At 46.5% G+C, this 21,621-nt stretch overlaps 1 protein-coding gene across 1 annotated transcript in view; it reads left to right on the forward strand.

Moving 5' to 3' along the window:
• Positions 1–21,621, forward strand: part of LOC144762615 (chitin synthase chs-2-like) — a 693,194-nt gene that overhangs the window by 269,839 nt on the left and 401,734 nt on the right. The window lies entirely within an intron of this gene.

Below are 21,621 nucleotides of genomic sequence, written 5' to 3' on the forward strand. Positions count from 1 at the left end.
GAGATGTTAATATATGTTGTGCTACTGGTGAACGTTCATCTTTATTTTTGATATCCCTCACATGTTCCTGTATTCATGTTTTTAAACATCTAATGCTGCTCCCAACAAAGATTTGTTCACACGACATTGCAGCACATATACTACATGTGTCGTGTTACAATTGATAAAAGATAGTATTCGATATTCTTTGGATTGGTTATATCGGAAGCTGGTGCACCTATTCACTCCAAATCTGCAAACACAGCAATTGCCACATATATGGAAGCCTTGTGGCTTCTCAGGTAACTAAGTTGATGGATTAACTTTGGGCTCCCTGATATGACTCGGACATAACATGGTTTGCAGCGTTTTTCCTTTCCGATAGATAATCCGAGGTTTACTAGCGACAGTTTTAGGAGGTAAAGAGTTTGATTGCAACAGACCCCAGTTTCTACGTAATATATTATAAATATGTCCACTATACATACTATATTCCGTAATAAAGGAGACCTGATCTGTGTATTTGTTATCCCCCTTAGTAGTCTTAGTCGTGAGAGTATCTTTCCTGCTCAATCTTTTAGCCTTTTCCTCCGCCTTTTTAAGGCAGTTGTCAGAATAGCCCCTATTTCTGAAATTTGTCTGAATTTCTTTGATTGATCGATCAAAATTCACCTCTTCGCTGCAGTTGCGGCGAGCCCGTACCATCTCACCATAGGGTATGGCCATGATGGTTGGGCGAGGATGGCAGCTTGCAGCATGCAAAACACTGTTGCATGCCGTAGATTTTTTAAATATGTCACATTCGATGTTATTTTCCTGAATGTACAATCTAAGGTCCAAATACATGATTTCTTCTTTGGAACTACTGATTGTCAATTTCACATTAAAGATGTTACTATTAAGATTTCTGAAGTACTGGGTTAGGGCCTCATCGCTCCCTTTCCACACTAGCAAGATATCGTCAATATATTTGACGTAAAAGAGTATATTTTCAATCCAGTCCCGTGCTCGTAGGCCCCAGACATGCTCCAATTCGTACAGTCCCATAAACAGGTTAGCGTACGAAGGAGCAAACCTGGAGCCCATAGCAGTCCCCTGTAACTGTAGGAACCATTTGTCACCATGCATGAAAGCATTCTGTGTCAAGATTAAATTTGCCATTTTTAACAACATTTGTGTGTGTTCCAAGTGGCACAAATTTCTCTTGTAGAGAAAATGGGTGAGTGTACGTGTTCCCTGATCCATTTCTATGCACGTGTATAAGCTCTCCACATCCATGGTTACGAATGTGAAGGCATCTGATTCCCATTGTAGATCTTCTAATTTGCACAATAATTCTCTACTATCCTTGATGTAACAAGGAAGATTCCTAACAAAAGGTTGGAGAAATGTATCTCCATACTGCGCCAGGTGTTCCATGGGCCCCCCATTCCCAGATAGTATTGTCGTCCTGGAGGAAAGGCACCACCCTTATGTACTTTGGGGAGTAGGTAGATACATGGATGCCTTGAATTCTCCGCTTGGAGGTATCTGTATTCGGTATCTGAGATTAGACCTGACTCTTTCCAATCAACTAAATTGGCATTGATGTTTCTCTCAATCTGTACTGTGGGATTGGAGCCTAGCTTTGTATAGCAATGTTCCTGGCTCAATTGCCGATTGATCTCACCATTGTAATCTGAATAGTCCATTAGGACTATATTTCCCCCTTTGTCCGCTTCGCGGATGACAATGTTAGGGACATCCTTCTAAGATTTTAATAACATTTTCTCCTTCCTTGTCAAGTTGTATGTGTGCCTACATCTACTTTTCGAGTTGTGTGTCTCCTCAAGTCGATATAGTTCTTGTGTGACTCTTTGTGCAAATTCAACTATTACAGAGTTGGTACTGCTCGGGGGTACACATTGGGAGGTACATTTCAAACCACTGTCTATCGTTGTGTCCTCCACAATTTCTAGATCACGTGCAAACTCAGTCAGACTATTAGTTCCTTCTTCCTCATCTAAAGTTGCTATAATATGTGACATCTGCAATAGTTAGATCAGAGTTCAGAGCCATCCCCCCGACACATTACATGTAGACGGATGTTCTGCAAAGAACTGTTTTAACATCACGTGGTGCGGAAGTAAATAAATACGGAAGTACGCGCTATCGACACAAACGAAGTACTGACTTTTAGCATCAATTACACTGGAAAGGGGACTTAGAATGGCACACACAATCATGAATATTGTCCATTCAGGCATAAGTGGACAGCGAATTCCCTGATAGTGACTGCCCGCTATAAAAATTAAACTTACAATCAAAAGCGGCAACACTACTCACAACAAAATATTAAAGACAAAGAATAATAAAAACTAAGAATAATAAATAAAAAACGTGCTCTAGCTACAGATTCAAAGTCTCTTTTTTTCTTTTTCACCACAAATTTAGAACTAAATATATACAGAATATATACAAAACCACACCTTGTTGCCCAGTGTTATGCCGCCACTCCTTACAATCTTCACGTATCTGTTGAGAGTTATACAATAGGTATCAGAAGGCCAGCATGTAACTAAACACATCCTGGGGAGTTTTCCTGGGAGCTGCCTCCCAGTCTTCCTTCACCAAACTCAGAGGTCCTCTCACTGGGTGACCATACAGAAGCTCAACGGGACTGAACCCAAGAGACTTTTGTGGCACCTCCCTGTATGCAAAGAGAAGACACCTCAAGAGGATGTCCCACTTACGCCTCATGGGTTCTGTTAGCCTTTTAATAATGCCCTTCAAGGTCTGGTTGAATCTCTCTACCAGACCGTTACCTTGTGGGTGGTAACGAGTGGTGAACTTGTTACACCACACTCCTTCCACAGGGATGTCATATACTTAGATACTTAGATATGAAGTTGGTCCCCCTGTCAGAAACCACCTCGCTGGGGAAAACCACTCGGCAAAAAAGATCCCCATTAATGCCCGGCCCACCACTGGCGCCTTTGTTGTCTTGAGAAGGATTGCTACCGGGTGGCACATTCCACCAAGACCAGTATGTACCTGTTGCCCATGGTTGTCTTGAGATCCAGTGGCCCCACAATGTCCATCCACACCCTTTCAAAGGGTGTTCTAACAACTGGAAATGGTTGGAGAGGAACTTTGACCTTCCTCCCACTCTCACCACTTGCCTGGTAAGTTTGGCAAGACTGGCAATGTCCATCTGACTGCCTTTGCACATGGGGCCAGAAGAAATGGGTGACAAGCCTGTCAAAGGTCTTGTCCTGCCCCCAATGTCCTGTCAAAGGCAGGTCATGAGCCAGACCCTCCAGCACACGGGCTGACCCAGGCTCAGCGACCTTAGGCTCACTATACAGGAGATCATTTTTCCAGTAGATCCAATGTGATCCGTACTGATCACCAGCTGCCTGGTCTGCTGCCTGCCTCCGCCGACCCTCTAGAGTAGGGAACTCTTTCAGCTCCTTGCAGAATCCTCCCTGGTGGGACCCCCTTCTTGCTGCAAATGTTATGTTATGTTATGTTATGGGGCATTTGTATAGCGCATTATCACCAAGCGGTCTCTAAGCGCTGTCAGAGAGGAGCCCATAAAGAAAGAACCATGAGGAGTGCTTTAAGGGGAACCCCAGGCTTCCAGGAAGAAGACAGTTTTTAGCCTCCTCCTGAATGTAAGGAGGTTGGTTTCTTTACGCAAACTTTCCGGAAGCCTGTTCCAAACTGGCGGTATTGCAGTTGAAAAAGCTTTCCCCCCCATCGATGACCGCTTGAAATGCAGGCATACCGGATGACAAGATTTTGTTCTCCGGAGCCTCCTGCTAGATACGTATTTGGTTAGTCTGTCCTTAATATAGCTCGGGGCTGAGCAATAGGTGGCTTTGTGAACGATACAGAGGCCTTTATTTTTGGATCTCTGTAGTATAGGAAGCCAGTGTAGGTCCTGCAACAGAGGAGTAGCGCGGTCCGCCTCGGTTTTTTGAAAATTAGTCTGGCTGCGTCGTTCATGACAACTTGTAGCCTGGCCAAGGACTTTTTTTGGTAGGCTGGATGCCCATAATATAGGGAAATGCCATAATCCAGGCGAGCCAGGATTAAGGCTGAGACCACAAGCCTGAGAGTAGAGAAAGACAGCAATGGGGACAATTTCCGCAATTGACGCAGTAATCCCACGCAGGTTCCCACCACTGCTGAGACCTGTTGAGACATCGACAACATAGCGTCAATTTTGATGCCGAGACTTTTTACTGTTGATGAAGGTTCTGGGAACTGCCCAAGTTCAATAGGCCAGAACAGCTCATTCCAGGGGTTTGCCGCTGTGGTAACGGCCAACACCTCCGTTTTTATCTGTATTCAGTTTTAATGAGTTTTCCAACATCCAATTTACGGTAAATTTCAAGATATCTTGCATTCTTGCCTGTGAAGTTGGCGACTGGTCAATTTGGATGAGAATTTGGGTATCATCGGCATAGTTATATACCCTACATTCCAACTGGTTTAAGGTGGCGACCAAAGGCTGTAAATAGATATTAAAAAGCAGGGGGGACAGTGCTGAGCCCTGCGGCACTCCACATGTCAAGGTCGCTGGGAGGGATACCAAGTCTGTTACTTGGACTCTTTGGGAACGGTCCCTAAGGAAGGAAGCAAGCCAAGCCCTGACTGTGCCCTGGATCCCAAAGTCAGCAATCCGTGACATAAGTTGACCATGATTAACCGTGTCAAAGGCCGCGGATAAATCAAGCAGAACCAGAGCACACAGCATTTTCCTATCCACTCTCATTCTCATCTCATCCAGCACGGAAAGCATAACCAATTCCGTGCTGTGATGAGGTCTGAAACCCGCCTGGTTACATTCGAGGAGATGATTAGCCTCCAGGTGACGGGCAAGGGACTGCAGCACATGCTGTTCCAATATCTTTGCTAAAAATGGCAGCTGTGAGATCGGTCTGAAATTCTTCAGATCCTTCACGCCCGCACCTGACTTTTTTAGCACGGAATCACCCGAGCCTCTTTGAAATTACTGGGGACCTGTCCAGTTTCCGAACGAGTAGTTAAGGAGAGAGAGCACCCTGTCCTTAATCCCTGGTAGTGCCATTTTAAAGATCTTGGAGGGACAAGGATCAGCCGGTGAGCCTGATTTCACCCTCCCGACTAACCCGGTCAGGTGTTCCTGTGTAAGAGTGGGGAAGGAGGACAGAATATCTCCCACCACTGGTGGGGGAAAATTTGGCTGAATTGTACAGGGAAAGGTCGGAGTGTGCTGGATTGCCGCCATCAAGTCAATAATCTTTCCCGTGAAAAACGCTTGGAATTTTTGGCAGTCTACTTGTGTGAAAGCCGGTTTTTCCACCCTTTCTTTTTTGAGTTCATTTAAGATCCTGAAGATCTCTTTCTGGGGGTTAGCAGCCTCAGTGATCATAGCTTCTTAAAATTCAGCTTTACGAGCTAAAATAGCTTTTTTATAGGCGGCGAACTTTGCAGCGTAAGCTACACGTGTGGTGGAGTCATAGGATTTTCGCCATGCTCTTTCGTACTGGCGAAGAGATTGTTTTTGTTGTCGAAGCGCATCATTAAACCAAGGGGTCACCTTGTTATTGTCGGCCATTCTGACCCTACGAGCAGGTGCTACAATCTCCATCTCTTCCTTAAGCTTTAGCATTAAGGCATCGCTTTCCGTGTCCAGAATACTATTCATGGGTAGGGCGTAGTTGGAACCAGATAAGATAGCCGCCAGGTCATTGGCGTTAACCTTGTTCCAACTGCACCGCGTACTCCATTTCGATGGCATGTTGGATATCTGTTGGGTGAAAGAAAACTGGCCTTGCAGCAGAAACTTATCCGACCAGGAGCATGGAGAGATGGCCAGGGGGCCAGACAGCGATGGGGATGTCCAGATCAGATCTAAGGTATGCCCTTTCTCGTGGGTGGGACCAACCACCATTTGGTTCAGCCCCATCGCAGTAAGGGCCTCCTCAAGTTGTTGCACCTGACCTTCCCTTGGGACTACTTCCCAATGGAAATTAAAGTCTCCGAGCACCAACATTTCCTTGTAGCGGGAGCGTAAGTCTTGGCCCAGCTCCAGGAAAGGTTCCGTAAACCCCGAGGGCATGCGCGGGGGACGATACACTATAAAAATTACCAGGCAGTCCCAAGAGGAGTAAAGTTTAACACCCAGCACCTCCGTCCCCTCAATATGTTCCGAACATAAGGTTTCCATTTTCAGTTCTTGATTAAACAGAAAAGCAACCCCCCCACCCCTAGTGTTACTTGTTCTGTTTCATTAGATGGCAGACAAATCGGGAGCCAATGCTTCCACCAAGTCCGGCATGGATTGCTCATCCAGCCAGGTTTCTGTAAGACACAACAGATCTAGACTGTCCTTTTGTAGGAGTGAAAAGACCTCCAGGCTATGTTTATTTAATGAGCGGGTATTAGGCAGCGCAAACCTACAGCTCAGAGGGCGGGTCTGCTTCTCCGGCTTCCCAGTTTTTGGCTTCACAGATACTTCCCTTATGTTGGGGCTAAATTGTGGATTCAGCAACCCTTCTCGCCTAAGTTTCATGATGATGTGATGCTGTAAGGAAAGACCTTCTTTGTTCACCGAGAGCAGCGCCTGCTTTAAATAGCAGATGAGGGATCCAGAAGTCCTGGCCCCTGGGCCCGGCCAGGCGCGGATGGGCGCAAACGGGCTTACCTTTGGCGCGCCTGCGGCACGCGCGCTTGCTCCATCCAGGGCTAAGTAGCCCGTGGCTCCTCCCCACCCACCACACAGCTCTGCGGTGCAGCAGCCGCAAACACTAGACCACGGACTGCCGCTAATGCAGTGGGCGGGAACAGATTAAGTGAAGTGTCAATGGGGGCGGCGGCAGGAAACACAGTATCGGACACAGAGGAGTTTAAAACAATTAAACCAATATGCGGGGTTAGCAGCAATACAAACAATAAAACCAGGTTAAAAAAAAGTTCGCGAACGTCCTGTTAAGCAGCCCTCAACTTGTGGGCTAGCCTCTCTCGATGCACGATTGCTCCATCCGGGGCTAAGTAGCCCGTGGCTCCTCCCCACCCACAACACGGCCCTGCTGTGCAGCAGCCGCAACCACTAGACCGCCGGCTGCCGCTAATGCAGTGGGCGGGAACAGATTAAGTGAAGTGTCAATGGGGGCGGCAGCAGGAAACACAGTATCGGACACAGAGGAGTTTAAAACAATTAAACCAATATGCAGGGTTAGCAGCAATACAAACAATAAAACCAGGTTAAAAGAAAGTTCGCAAACGTCCTGTTAAGCAGCCCTCAACTTGTGGGTCAGCTCAGAGATGTCCCCCAGTTCAGCTACCTGCTCTCCTGTAGGCACCGGGGTGTCCCCCTCAAGGTCCGCCTCCTCCCTTGCCCTTTCTCTTGGCAGGGACTTGGGCCACTGTTTCAGGCTCCAAGTCCTCTTGACCACCCTCTCTGGCCGCCATTGACCGAGTGGACACGCATGCTCACTCTGGCAACCCAAGCTTCTCCAAGTGAGACCTGAGCTCAACATTCTTCCAAAAGAACTGCTCCAGGTTGTTACCTAGCAGGCAATCTACAGGCATGGAAGGGCTCACAACCACCCTCAAGGGACCTGAGACTCACAACCACCCTCAAGAGACCCGAGACACCCCCCACATGAAGGGAACCTGCGCCACCAGACACTGGCACTCTCAATTGTCTACCGCAATTACTTGGTGGAATGCCCCTGGGGTAACCTGCTTCTCAGAGACCAGGTGACACCGGACTGAGGTTACACTGGCTCCAGTATCTCTGAGAGCCTCTACCCTTTTCCCATTAATGGTCACCCAGGTGCTGTATTTCTTTGTGTTAGGGGGCACCTGGTTTCCTGGGACCCTCTCACTGTTCCCTAGTGAGACTAGGGTCATTTCTGCGGGGTCCCCACCCTCTTATGGGTACTCCTCCTCCTCCCCAAATGCTACACTAGCGAACACTTTGGACTGCCCACCAGTGGTTGGCTGAGCCCCTTTGAGCACATGGGATCCCCCTTCATGTACCCCATTAGGTCACATGCAAAACACTTGCGGAGTCCGGTCTCGGCAGGCTTTCCTGACGAGACCCCTTGTTTCTTATCTCTGGGGCGATGGGAACCTTTACCCTGGGTGTTAGTTTGGGGCCTTTGGAGAACTCCTGTGCTTCACCCTTGTCCCCCCCACTTTTCTGCTGGGGACCCTGCCCACGTTTGGCTGAGTCTCCCCAAACGCTTTCTTGTGGACCCTGGTACTCACCCAGCGGTCCACTTCCATAGCAAGCTTCCTGGGTTCAGTCAGCTTACTATCAACTAGGTGCTGGCGCAGATCTGCAAAACATAGACTCGACAAGTGCTTCCATGCAATCAAATTGTAGAGTCCCAGAAAATCTGTCACATTACTTCCCTTCACCCAGCCATCCAGTCACCAGCAAAACACATCCACACATTCCTACCAAGTGTTGAGATCAGACTTCTTACTGGACCTGAACTGATCCCTGTAATTTTCAGGAGTAAGACCATACTTAGTGAGAAGGGCGTCCTTTGTGTCTGGATAGGTGAGGTGATACCCCTTACCCAAAGCTATTAAAGTATCCCTTGCTTCTTCTGGGAACAGAGGCCAGAATCCTGCACCCCAATTCTCTTCAGGGACCCCATTCAAGTTGATTGCTGCCTCATACCCCTGAAACCACCTTTGTATGTCATCCCCCTTCTTGAATTCCTTGCCTAGGGGTGTGCACAATTCTGTCTGCCTGTCTTGATGGGTTGCTGCCACCATCTGAGCTGGCTCTACTCCTCTGATCCAGCTACTTTATCCTGATTTTGTGATCTAACACCTTCCTTTTCTCTTCCATGGCTAACTTAAGCTTCTCCAGTTATACTGCCACTCTCCTTGCTTCTTGCCTGTCCTCCAGCTCTTCTGGGGACAGGCCACTGCTGCCTTGCCTGGAGGGTTCCCCCTACCAAAAGCACATCAGCCCTAGAAATAGGCTCCTCCGCCTCTCCACTGAGAACACCAGACTACTCGCTGGCAAGTCTGGCGGCTACCCAGACCCTCAGCGCCTTTTGTAGCTTGTCCTTCCTAGTGAGGCCTCTGACTTGGACTTTTAGGTTTTTGCTAATTAATTTCAATTCCCTAACATTGTAAGTTTCCAACCTATCCTCCTCAAAGGCAATTTCCAGTGCTGCAATGGATGATGCTCTTGATTCCAGGATGATGAAGTAGCAAGTTCAAACTGGCAAGATCAAAAATAGGCCAAAAAAGAAAAAGAACCAGTATGTGGCACGTAATGGTCTGCGATATGGTAGTAGTGCACGCCAATCCCTGTAAATCAAGTGCAAACGCAGGTCCTATCCTCACCGCTGACAACCAATGTTAGAAATGGGGGTCTCTAGTTGGCAAGGGTTTGCACCTTTGTCCAAATAGGGACCCTTCTTCCTAGTCAGGATAAGGGAGTTACACTCCTAAAATAACCCCTGCTCCCCCCTTGGTATCTTAGCACGAGCAGTCAGGCTTATCTTAGAGGCAGTGTGTAAAGCATTTGCACATAACAAACAGTAACGCAGTGTAAGCACCACACCAGTTTAGAAAAATATCCAATATTTTTATATACTTAAGACGACCAAAAATGAAACAAATCCACAATACAGTACTTCAAAAACTTTCACTTATCAAAATATGCTTTAAAAATAGTTCCTTTATGTCGATAGCTCCGTCCGGGGCTATCACGGAGTCGTGAGCAAGTAAATCCAAACAGTTCTGGATGACCGCGGCGCCGCGGGCCAGCTACGGTGTCGGGAAGACCCGCAAACAGTACCTTTTACAAATGCAGGGCGTCGATGACCTCTGGTTGAGCTTCCGAAAACATGGCATCTGCAGGCGTTGGTTCCGGAGGTCGGTGCAGGAGTCGTCGGGCCCTCGAAGTCACACACGATCTCCTATCTGATGGAGGCAGGAGCACTGGCGTCGATAGGCATCATGTGCTGCTGTGCGAAGTGCAGCGGTGCAGCGTGCGGTGCCCTCAGGTCACGGTGTGAGCAGCGGCTCAGTGGTGGTGTCAAATGGCATCGTCGGTGAGACCAGGGTCGCGGTGCAAGATGAAGGCGGCGCTCATCACAGTGCTGGCAGGTCACAGTGCAAGCAGCGGCGTCATCGTTGCTGAAGCGTTGTTGTCGGCTGACAAACTGGAGACTATGGCACCGGCGTCGGTCGGCCATGGTTGTGGTGCGGGATGAGGGTGATGTGCAGTGTAACTTTACGAGCTGTGCCCTTGAACCATGGTGCAAGCAGCAGCATTTATTTCGGCATGGAGCGGCGTCGTAGGGGATACCAGGGCATCGTCATGAAGCAAGGCGGTGTGGAGTGCGGTGCCCACAGGTCGCAATGTGAGCAACGGCTCGGTGGCGGCATCAACAGGCATCGTCAGTGAGACCAGAGTTGCGGTGTGGCATTGCGACGGTGCCCTCTGCGGTGCCTTCAGGACACAGAGTCGGCAGCGGCGTCGTAGACGTCGTGTTGCTTTTCTTCTGTTGCAGCACAAAACACACAGTCCCCAGTGCTGAGGGAAGAAGAGCTTGAAGTCTCTGCTGTTCCTGAGACTTCTTGAACAGGGGGCAAGCGCTACCTCAAGCCCTTGGAGAAACTCACAAAAGCAGATTGCAGTAAGTTCAGTCCAGTCATTTCACTGCCCAAGACAGAAGCAGCCACTACATGCCAACACAGCAAAGTACACAGCAAAGTGGTAGTCCCTCCTCACAGCTTTTCCAGCTCTTCTTCTTGGCAGTCTTCTTGATCCAAAAAAGTTCTAAAGTTTAAGGGTCTGGGCCCCAATATTTTTATCCCAAAACCCTTTGATCTCTTAGGCAGAGAGTGTCTGTGCCCAGCCAGAACCAGTTCTGCCTTCTCTGGAGTGACTTCCTGGCAGGAGGTGGAGACCGCATTGTCAGAGGCAGACCAGGCCCTTTGTGGTGCAAGGAAATCTCCTCCCCCTTCCCCCATTGCAGCCCGGGTCTATTCAGCCCTTTCCTGACCCTGCCTAGAATATCTGGAGCTACTTCTGCTCCCCGGCCTTCTATCATTCAAAACCCAGGCAGGCAATCCACATTCTAGCTGAGGCACACGGGATGACAGAGCAAGAAAATACCTACTTTCTAAAAGTGGTATTTTCAAACACAGAATGTAAAAATCCCCTTCAATAAAAGATGCATCTTTAGATTCTGAGCTCAGGCATACTAAACTTTATTTATCCACCTAGCTCCCAGGGCCACTTATGTTTATAAAATGTTATAAACAAACTTCCCATTCTGTCCAATGGGGAACAGGTAGCCTTGCCACAGTGAAAACGAAATGGGCTATATTTCACAATCAGGATATGCCACACACACCAGGGCATGTCCTACCTTTCACTTACACTGCACCCTGACCACAGAGGTACCTTGGGCCTCCCTTAGGGGTGTCTGACATGTAGAAAAGGGAAGGTTTTAGGGCCTGGCAAGTGGGTGTACTTGCCAAATCGACATGGCAGTTACAAACTGCGCGCAGACTCTGCAATGGAAGGTCTGAGTTGCCTTTTTAGGCTGCTCACGTGGGTGGCACAATCAGTGCTGCAGGCCCACTAGTAGCATTTGATTTACAGGCCCTGGCGTACTCAGTGCACTTTACTAGGGACTAACAAGTAAATCAAATACCCATTCCTGGAAACACCAATCCATAACACAATTTACCACAGGAGCACTTGCACTTTACCACTGATCAGCAATGAGAAATGTGCGCAGGAACACTACACCAGCAAAAACAGAGTCAAAACCTCTAGGCAGAAAGCAAAAACCCAGGGGAAACACGCCAAAATGTACCAAGTCTAGCAGTGCCTACTTGCAAATACCATGGGGACTCATTAGGATGGCGGGCGGAGTCACATCCGCAGTGCTGGTGGAAAATGTCCTTTTCCGCACTCCAGCAGCAGTCCACTCGCCCGCCATATTACAAAGGACAAACATAGCCCATTTTCCGTCCGCAGCGTAGTTACGCGAACCGCCAGAAATTTGTAAACATGTAAAAGAGAGGTCTGAGGGAAGAGGGTAGTCTCTCCTCACACTATACTACACACACCCATCATCTAAGAAAGGGGTCTCAGTGGAAAGGCCAGTTGCTCCATACACAATACTACATACACCTGTCACCTGAGACAGAAGTCTGTGAGGAGAGGCCAGTCTAAGCCTACTATACATACTTGTCATGGAAGATATAGCTCTGAGTAGAGAGGATCTCAGTTCCACATACTATTTGTTCCCTATATTTTTCTTGCATTTCCGTGAGACTCTTTGAGCATAGCTCACAGCTTCAGAGAATGAAACTTGCTGCGTGGACACAAGAGAAAATTACTGAGTCTTCCACAAAGTGTTTTATGATACGGCAAGATTCTTGCGAGATTGTATCTGGGGAATTAAGAAAAAAAGGCCCAATGCTTAAAAAACAGTTACATGGTTGAAGAAATGCTGTAATGTGATTGGGTGCAGAACCAGAGATACATCACATTGTTCTTGGTGATTTGGAGGAGAAGGAAGCCTGCTGGAGTTGTGCTGAACAGAAGTGACTTAGTTTGAACTGAGAAAGACTGGTGTATTCAGCTGCATATACGAAACTCTTCTAAGTTCAGGTAACTACAAATATATTTTATGAACTTTGTTGAGAAGTGTCAGTAAGTGCACTACATTTTGTAAACTTTTTCTATGCAAGGGTTAGTGAGTAAAAAGCTGTTTGTAGAGGTGCTTTTTTTAATATAGGTTGTGAGAAGTAGCGTTTGGAATGTGGAGTGATATCACCAAGTATTGTCCATTGTGTTAAAAAAATGAAATGTCAATCTGTTTGTAGCTGTAAGTAAAAGAGGCAGTGTTTCTGAAATTATAAAAACAAAGAATCCGCAATCCATATCCATACTAATATTATAAAGAGAGAGCCCAAACCTTTGAGGCGGGTAATCTCAGTAACCACAGCACCAATCACAACATCCAATACAGCGTTGGAAAGGGCAGTTGCAGCAGAAGGACATAGGCTATGCAGACGGCCACCATATTTTTTTTTTTTGCAGAGTTTTATATAGCGCGAACTTGACCCGAACTGAATCAGGTATCAGAGCGCTTTACATAGCATCAGTTACATTACATGAGGACACACATTCATTTTTGTTAGGCACGGGGAGATTAAGTGATTTGCCCAGAATCACAGACTGTTTGGCGTCGTTACCAAGACTCGAATCCAGATCCCCAAGTCCGAGGTCGAGCGCCTTAGCCGTTAGGCCAACTCCTCTATACATTTAAAAGGTAAAAGAACCGTGCCAACAAAGTAGTCCCTTGTGGGGGTGACTGCGTTGTGCTGTGGGCGTGGGCTGGGGGCGTGACTAACTCTGGGAGCGTGTGGTAAGGCCAACACATCGTGGGCTGTGGGCGTGTGCTGGGGGCGTGACAAACTCTGCGGGTGCGACAAACGCTGGGGGCGTGTGTCTGCCCTTCATGCAATGTGAGTCGTACATAGAAGCGCCAATTACGTTGCTATGCAGCATCAAGGGGCACGCTGGGGGCGTGACATGCTGGGGGCGTGAGAAACGCTGGGGGCGTGTGCTACGTTGCGCCCTTCATGCCATGTGGGTCGTACATTAATCAGAAGATCGTCTGCTGTGGCCGTGTGCTGGGGGCGTGAAAAACGCGTTCACCTGGAGGCCTGGTAAGTAACGTTACTGCAGCCTTTCCTGCGCGCTGTTACTGAACTCTCTCATTCAACGAAATTACACGCGCCTGCTACCATCAACCAGGGCTCTAGCCGGGCTCAGGCGGCGGATCACTACACCAATTACATGCGCCTGCTAACATCAACCAGGGCTGCAGCTGGGCCTTCTCCCTGTTTCTATTCTAATGAAACAAAAACTGTTGTCTACCGCGAGATTTTAAAATAAATTGCCCTTGCCAAATACACACATTACACACATTCTATTTCATACCCGGACAACGTCGGGATGGGCTGCTAGTCTGTTAATATAAGGCCTAGTGTTTTTATGAAGCGTACTGTACATGTATTTTATCCCTATGATGTTAGATTGGAGATATTGCTATTTTTAGAGCAAAACACTGAGGTCACTGTTAGGAGAGCTGTGTCTAGAGAAATGTATTACTCTACAAATTGTTATAGAAGCAGGTTTGATGGCATGTTTTTAATTAACTGTAAAAAAAGCACTGGTTAAGGGTTTTGAATTCTTCAAGTGAAAGGAATATGAATAAGTGGTACAGTACATATAAATATGTGATTGCGGGTGAAAAATGTAAAATAAACTTCAAAGTATATAGTGATGTATCACTGCTATCAGTTATTTATCAGTATATACCTTTAAGTCAACATTTGAAAAATCACCTCAAGGGGAGGAATATGGTGGCCGGCTGACACCGCTATGGATAATGCAAGGGAAGAAGCTCCAAATAGGATGGTGTGGGCAGTAAATCGTTAGAGCTATTGCTGATGTCATTCTAGGGGAGATAGGAGTGTATCAGGAGCCTTACCTTGAGAGTTTGAAGCAGAGTCTTTCCTCTTAAGCTGTATGAGGAAACTTGATCAAGCGAGGATCTCCACGGACTCCAGATGGGTTTATGAGGCCACCGCACTGAGACGTGGCCACAAGGCAGTCACAAGGGTCCCCTTCTGAGGGATAGTGGGCAGAGACAGCACAGTTTCAGGGCATGGTGCTGAAGTAGAAGCATAGAGAGGATGATCTTAGCAGTGGAGCACATTGAGCACTCTGAAAGAGATTCCAATGAGTTGAGTAGCAGACAGGCAGGTAGGGCTATCTTTTATTCAGGTGCCAGTAAAGGCTGACACCGCATTTCCTGACAATGTTGTCCCATCCCACAAAACTGGGGTAGAACAAGAAACACATATTGTATGTAGAGCTCTTAGTGATAATAGGGACACAGCAATATCCCAAACCACATCTGCAAACAGAGGAGGCACTGATTTAGGTATGAAGGCTCCAATACAAAACCGATATTCCCTGATGTCAACGTTTTCGGAAAGACTGTAGGAGAAAGAGCGCAGGACAGGGCAAGAGTCAAGCACATCCAACCGAGGAAAGTACAGTCAATAAAGATTGATAAAAATACACCTTCAGCAAAATGAAAAGTAAAAATGAAAGGCTCTGGACTAGTACTACTACTAGGAAACTAGCATTCTCACTGAATTCCTTTTTTAGGTTCATGAATAAACACAGGGAGGAAAGGCAGACACATAAGTAGAGACACATTTTCAGGGAGACAGAGGTGATTGATTCTACATAACACCCACAGACCCACACATCCCACTTAGAAACAAATCTGAGTGCCTCCAGGCCCTATATCAACCAGGGGATATGGTTAGTGGGGAAGCATATCAGAATGGGTGCAAAATCCAGACCCAGCTTCAGGCAATAGCATGGACTGTAACCAAACTCCACAAACCCTATGTTGGGATGGCACATCTGAATTGAGGAACATTTCTTGATCCTCAAGAATTATATAATGCTCAGATTTAAGACCTCAGAGAAGAATCAAAAAGCTATACAAGGATTATGCCAGGCACTAGACGCCCAACTTGATGACTTGGCCAAAAGAACCAAGAGCCTAGAGGAAAATATGGAGAGTGAATATATGCCTTTCTTAGAACGTACAACAGATTTAATCCCTAAAGAGACTAAACAGGCAACTGACAGATGATGTGGAAACTTTGGCGATGCACTCAAGATGGAATAATTTTTTAATCTTAGGAGTGCCTGATGGGGTGGAGAGCAGTAACCTGAAAGAGTTTATGGTTAAGATGTTGAAAGTGGGCCCTTTGGCAGATAGACAAGACCTTGACTTAGTGAGGAACATCCAGAGGATGCATAGTGATCCGTTCAGATTTAACTATTCCTGTAAGACCCTCAGGAAGATTTTAGTCAACCTTCTAACTTTCTCAATTAAAAAAATAATTTCTACTAGAGCTTTACAGGAAGGGTCATACACTCTTGAGAACTTCACATATCTAATTCGCTCAGATATTGCCAGAAATACCACGCAGCATCAATGGGAGCTGGGGAGCAGAATCGAGGAGTTAAAAAAATTGGGAGCGAAGTTGGAGCTCAAATTACCGGCCCAGCTAAAGATGATGTGGAAGAATGAAATGCACAACCTGATGGAGGGCAAAGAGGTAGATGAGCTGGATAGGAGGATGAATCTGAATCCTTGACATACCACAACCTTAAAAAGTGGCAGAATTTAGAATATGACCATAGAGAGATCAGGTTGACTTAGCATAGCTAAGGAAAAGCACACATTACACTGTATATATTACCGACATTAGCACCAACATCAGTCATCACATGTTAATTAGTAGTTTCTTCCCTTGGAGGCCTCAGCAAGGTAAAAACAATTCCGGTTAGGCTAGGGAGTATTCCTCGGGGCATGGGAGGGATGGTAGCATTTGGGCGAAAATAATGAAATCCTCAAGATGCAAGTCAGTACAGAAGATTATCACAGGGAAATTAAAAATCTGCCACTATCGTACTTGTAATTCATAATCTTTTGTCTCTGTTTTTGTGCTGGTAATAAAAATGATGAAGACACAGGTTGATATTCTTACCTCGAATATAAATGGGCTGAGGTGTGGGAAAAGATAACGCATGCTGGTTAAGTACATACAGGAAGTCAGGGCTCAAGTTATCATAATACAGGAGACACATCTAGGTCGCGCTGAATGTAAGGCTTGCTTTAGGAGGTGAAGATGGGTCCAGGAAATTATTTTCTCAGGCCAGACTGGAGGCACAAGGTGGTAGCTAATATTATCAAAAGTACCAAGGGTCAGAGTATTAGGCAGTAAACACCATTCGCTCAGGGAGAAGGATAGTGGCTGCTCTGGGGTGAGTATCCCTGAGGTGGACTTGTATGGGCAATTGTGGCCATAACTGGGATGACCCCTTATATTTAGCCCTACTAGAGTCACACCTCCTGGGGGTATCAGGAACTATCTTGATGGGAGGGGAGTTTAATATTCCCATGGATCAGGAGCTGGGCAGAACTTATAAATGTAGCTACGCAGCAACCCAAAGCAGCAGTAACCCAAAGCAAGCAAGCAAATACGATGCGTAACTTAGGGCTAGTAGATATATGGCAGGTGAGGGCAGGAGTACAGAAAGTTCTTAATTTTAAAGCAAAACATAAGGGCACCATTTCTGTATTTATTATTTTTTTATCAATAATCATACAACCTGGATTGTTAAGTCCATTAATCATATTCCGTCAACATTTTTGGACCACTCTGCTAGTAGGTTGACTTTGGGGGAACATCCTTTACAACGAAACTTTTACAACGCACTACCATTACGACACAACTTTTACAACGCAAACCATTACAACACATAGCGCTGGGGGGCGCTCTAGGATAGGGAATGTATTTAATATACTATCCAACACCTTCCCTACTATCCACGGGGACTGGAGTTGGAATAGTAAATTAAATAAATCACTATCCAGCGCCTAAAAGCACTATGCGTTGTAATGGTATGCGATGTAAAAACCGCATTGTAAAGGCATGCGATGTAAAACTATGCGTTGTAACGTCATACATCCGACTTTGGAGCTGCTTAAAGTGGCGGAAAGGCCGAGGTGGACCTTTGATAAAACATTAATTCAGGATGAAACTAACAAGGCTCAGCTCAATCATAAAACTAAAGAGTACTTTAAGATAAACATAGGCTCTGTTAACCTCAATATAGTATGGGATGCATAGAAATAATTTATTAGAGGGATAATTTCAAAGCTCACCTACAACCGAAATGGAAAAACACAAAGTGTAGGAAATCGATCTGTTTATGGATATATCTGGGAAGGAGAAGGAGATTCAGGCGGCTTCAGTAAATGCCTCTTCAAGAATCTAGAGTTAGATATACAAGTAGGACGTACTACTGGGCCAATTCAGAACAGAAATAGAAAAAAGAATACAGGAAAGGTGGAGAGTTAGCAGGCTACAACATTTCTCATATGGGGAGAAGAGAGGAGCTATGTTATCCTGGAAAACTAAGCTAGATCTAACTAGGAACCATATTGACTGGTTAATTGATCCTGTGAAGGGGAAGGCAGTCTACATTCTAAAGGGGATTCAGGAGGTCATGTTAGCTCCTCTTATCACTCTCTATGTAGAAACCATAGAATCTGATTGTTCAAAGATCCGAGAATGGTTGTCCGAGATAAATCTGCCAATACTGGGGAAGTCAGACTTTTTCTGATCTGGAGGGTGACATCACAGAGAGAGAAAGCAGCAGGCCTGGATGGAATCCCAGGGGAGCTGTACAAATAATTGTAAACTCAACTAGTTCTGTTTTGGAAAGCTCTTTTCAAACAAATTTACATGGGGGGGAGATACATGATTGTAATGATTGAAAAACCAAAGCATGACCCATCTATTTCAAATTCATACAGACCCTTCTCCCTATGGTTGTATGATAGAACCATGCATGCGATTACATCGCATGCCTTAACAATGCAGTTTTTACAACAACTGCATCTTTAACCTGCATGCCTTTACAACTAATTTTGTTGTAAAGGCATGATTGGTAAAGATCACAACCCCACCCCACTGCCCAGAGCCCTAAAACCTGGCCCCAGCCCTGCATAATACCCTGCCCCCTGCCACAAAAACTACCCTGACCCCCCAGCCCCCACGCCCTGAGCCCTATAACACAGCCCTAAAAACTACCCCAACACCAGCCCCCTGACCAGGGTCCTATAACCAGCCCACAGCTCTAAAATGTACCTCAACACCCACCACCTGGAGCCCTAAAACCCAGCCCCTGCCCTACTTATCGAGCTACGATTATGAGATCTTCGCAGGTATCATAGCAAAGAAGATAGTTAAGGTTATGAATTTTGTGAACCACCCAGACCGAAAGGTTTTATTCTGGGTAGACAGCTCAACAAGCTTACATACCTCCTGATTGCGGCACTCAAAATAGCAGAAACCATTAAAAGTTTACTCACAATAGCCACCCTAGATGATGCCAAAGCCTTCAACAGGGTAAGCTGGGTCTACCTATAAGTGATGTTAAATACCTTCGGCTTTAGTAATAAGATTACCAATGTAATTGAGCAACCTTACAAATTACCTATAGCCAACATATTAATAAATGGAAGTCTAACCTGATCCTTTGCCATCTCGAGGGAGACTAGACATGGATGCCCCCTAGTTTCACTAATATTCGATTTATATATCAAAACCTTCACCCAGAAAATCTGACAGATCCATTTTACCATTTGCTGCCCTGGGCTTAGCGGTAAAGACTGCATTCTATGCAGGGGACATCTATTTTTATACAGGTAATCCCAAATGCTCAAATCCAAAATTAGAAACCCATGCAGAAACGTTTGGGAAAATCTATGATAATTCATTAAGTAAAGATAAGACTGAGATTTTGACATGGGTAAAAATTAAAGGGCACCAAAGTGATCTAGGAGGCCAAGGAGCAGATAAAGAACCTGGGTATAACTGTGACACAGAGCCTGGAGACACTCCCCAGTGTACTAAATAAAACCTGCTGAGTGCTTGAGACCCAGTAAAGGAGATGGGAAACCTTTCACTAACTATGTACAGCTTAACACATCTGATTAAAATCACAATCTTCCCCAAGGTCATCTTTCTTTTTCATACTATACCCTTATCGTTCCATAGAATTCAAATTAAGAGAGATTCAGGGCAGAGTGAGCAGCTTAACATGGGCATCTAAAAGGATCAGGCTATCCTAGAAGAAACTCAGGAGACAACTAGAGAAGGGGGGTCGTCCAGATTTACAAGCATATTGCAATGAGTTTCAATTTAAAAACTTCTAGGATGCTGGTGATGATGCTGGACGAGACTTACATCGGACTCCCGCATACGGCAATGCTAGGGCCTATGGCTAAGGAAAACTTTTTTATATACGTTTGGAAACCCTAACGTTTTCAAACAAAATTTCTTGCTTACTGCCTTAAAACGTAGGTGCTATCTGAGGAAGCATTTCGGCATTCCCTACTACACATCAGTAGCACCAATATAGGACTCTTCAGGAACCCCGAACTGTCTCATGGATAAGGTCCTGCTTCAGCTGTCTGCTGAAGGAAGCTGGTTATGATAGTTGGGAGGACCTGAGGAAGGGAGGTATGGTGACAGATTGGAAGAAGTTCTGGCTGCAATAACAGGAATGCTGTCGAGATTTAAATATCTCCAGCTGAGATCATGGTGGGCGACTCAAATTTGGAATAACGGTAATAGTAATGTAGTAGCCGAGCAACCGGAGCACAGCACCTTCACTCTTAAGTGAGCTGCAGCTCACCTAGTAGCTACACAATGGAGGCACTGTGGGAATCCTTCCGGTATGTTGGCTGATGCTTACAACGTGGAGTGGAATTCACACCGATCCCCTGGCGATCCCGCCCGCCATTTTGTTTCACCCACCGCGAGAGGGAAGACGGTCTGCTGGGGCATCAATAACATCACCCGGAGCATTGGATTCCAGACCGTGAGCCCGGGAGGCTGGGGCTTCTGTCCATGTCCTCTTTAAGACCTTTTGGACAAAATGTATTTACTCGAGTGAGACGCCTCTTGTGTATTGCGCCTGACTCCAAAATGGCGCCCACACTCGATCGGCAGGAGGGGCCAAAACAACTCCGTAGGGTGTCCCCTCATTTCCAGCTACAGCGTGAAGGCCACAAAATCGAGCTGGATCCACAACTACTGTTCTGACCTTGAGGGACAACCTGATTGACACCAGAGGCACCTCGCCCAACCTGCCAATGGCGGCTGTCTCCCCCACTGGAGGTTATTTCTTGACATCATACACCCCCATTGAAGACTGGCAATCCTTAGCTCTATCCTCATGCTGACCTACTGCTTAGGTTACACCCCATGCCCTCTGGGTTACAGAGATTTTTGGGGACCGTTGGAATTCGAACTTCAAGAACTCACCCCCCTTTGCCTGACCTCATAATGGCCACCTCAGTGGGACCCTCCTCGCTGTTCTATCTTAGCCATTACCCAAGCCTGTTCCGGCCCTCCCACCTGGACACTTACTCTGGGAACCCTCCCTCGACTGTTGAGACCTAGCTATTCTGACTGATGCCCAGTGGAGCTACCCCGATAGCTATTGGGGACATGGGCTGTGAATTCCTTCCTCTGCAATCTCCTACCCAGCCAGTCTTTGGGCAGACTCTCCTTCGTCTGTCCTGACCTTAGCTCCCACCTCCCCCTCATACTACCCCCTACCCCTATCCACTCTACTTATCTCCTTTCCAGTTCCTGACCTTTGCCCTCACCCACTTGGTTCTGAGCTCCCACCCTGTTTCACATCTGGTCATTCTTCTGTGAATTCCCCCTCGTCTGTTGAGACCAAGCTATCTGACCGATGCCTAATGGAGCTACCTTGAGAGCTAAAGAGGAGACTGGCTGTGGATTCCCTTGTCGGCCGTCACCTACCCAGTCGATCATTGGGCAGACTTTACCTTCGTCTCTCATACCACCTATCCCCCTCTTCCTTTCCCTTCGCACTCCCCCTCTCTCACTATCCACTCTATTTGTCTCCCCTTCTCGCTTTTTAATGTGTCGCATATTTTTGATGCAACGTGTAATTATTAT

Source organism: Lissotriton helveticus, chromosome 6 (assembly GCF_964261635.1).
Source record: "Lissotriton helveticus chromosome 6, aLisHel1.1, whole genome shotgun sequence".
NCBI classification, from domain to species: domain Eukaryota; kingdom Metazoa; phylum Chordata; class Amphibia; order Caudata; family Salamandridae; genus Lissotriton; species Lissotriton helveticus.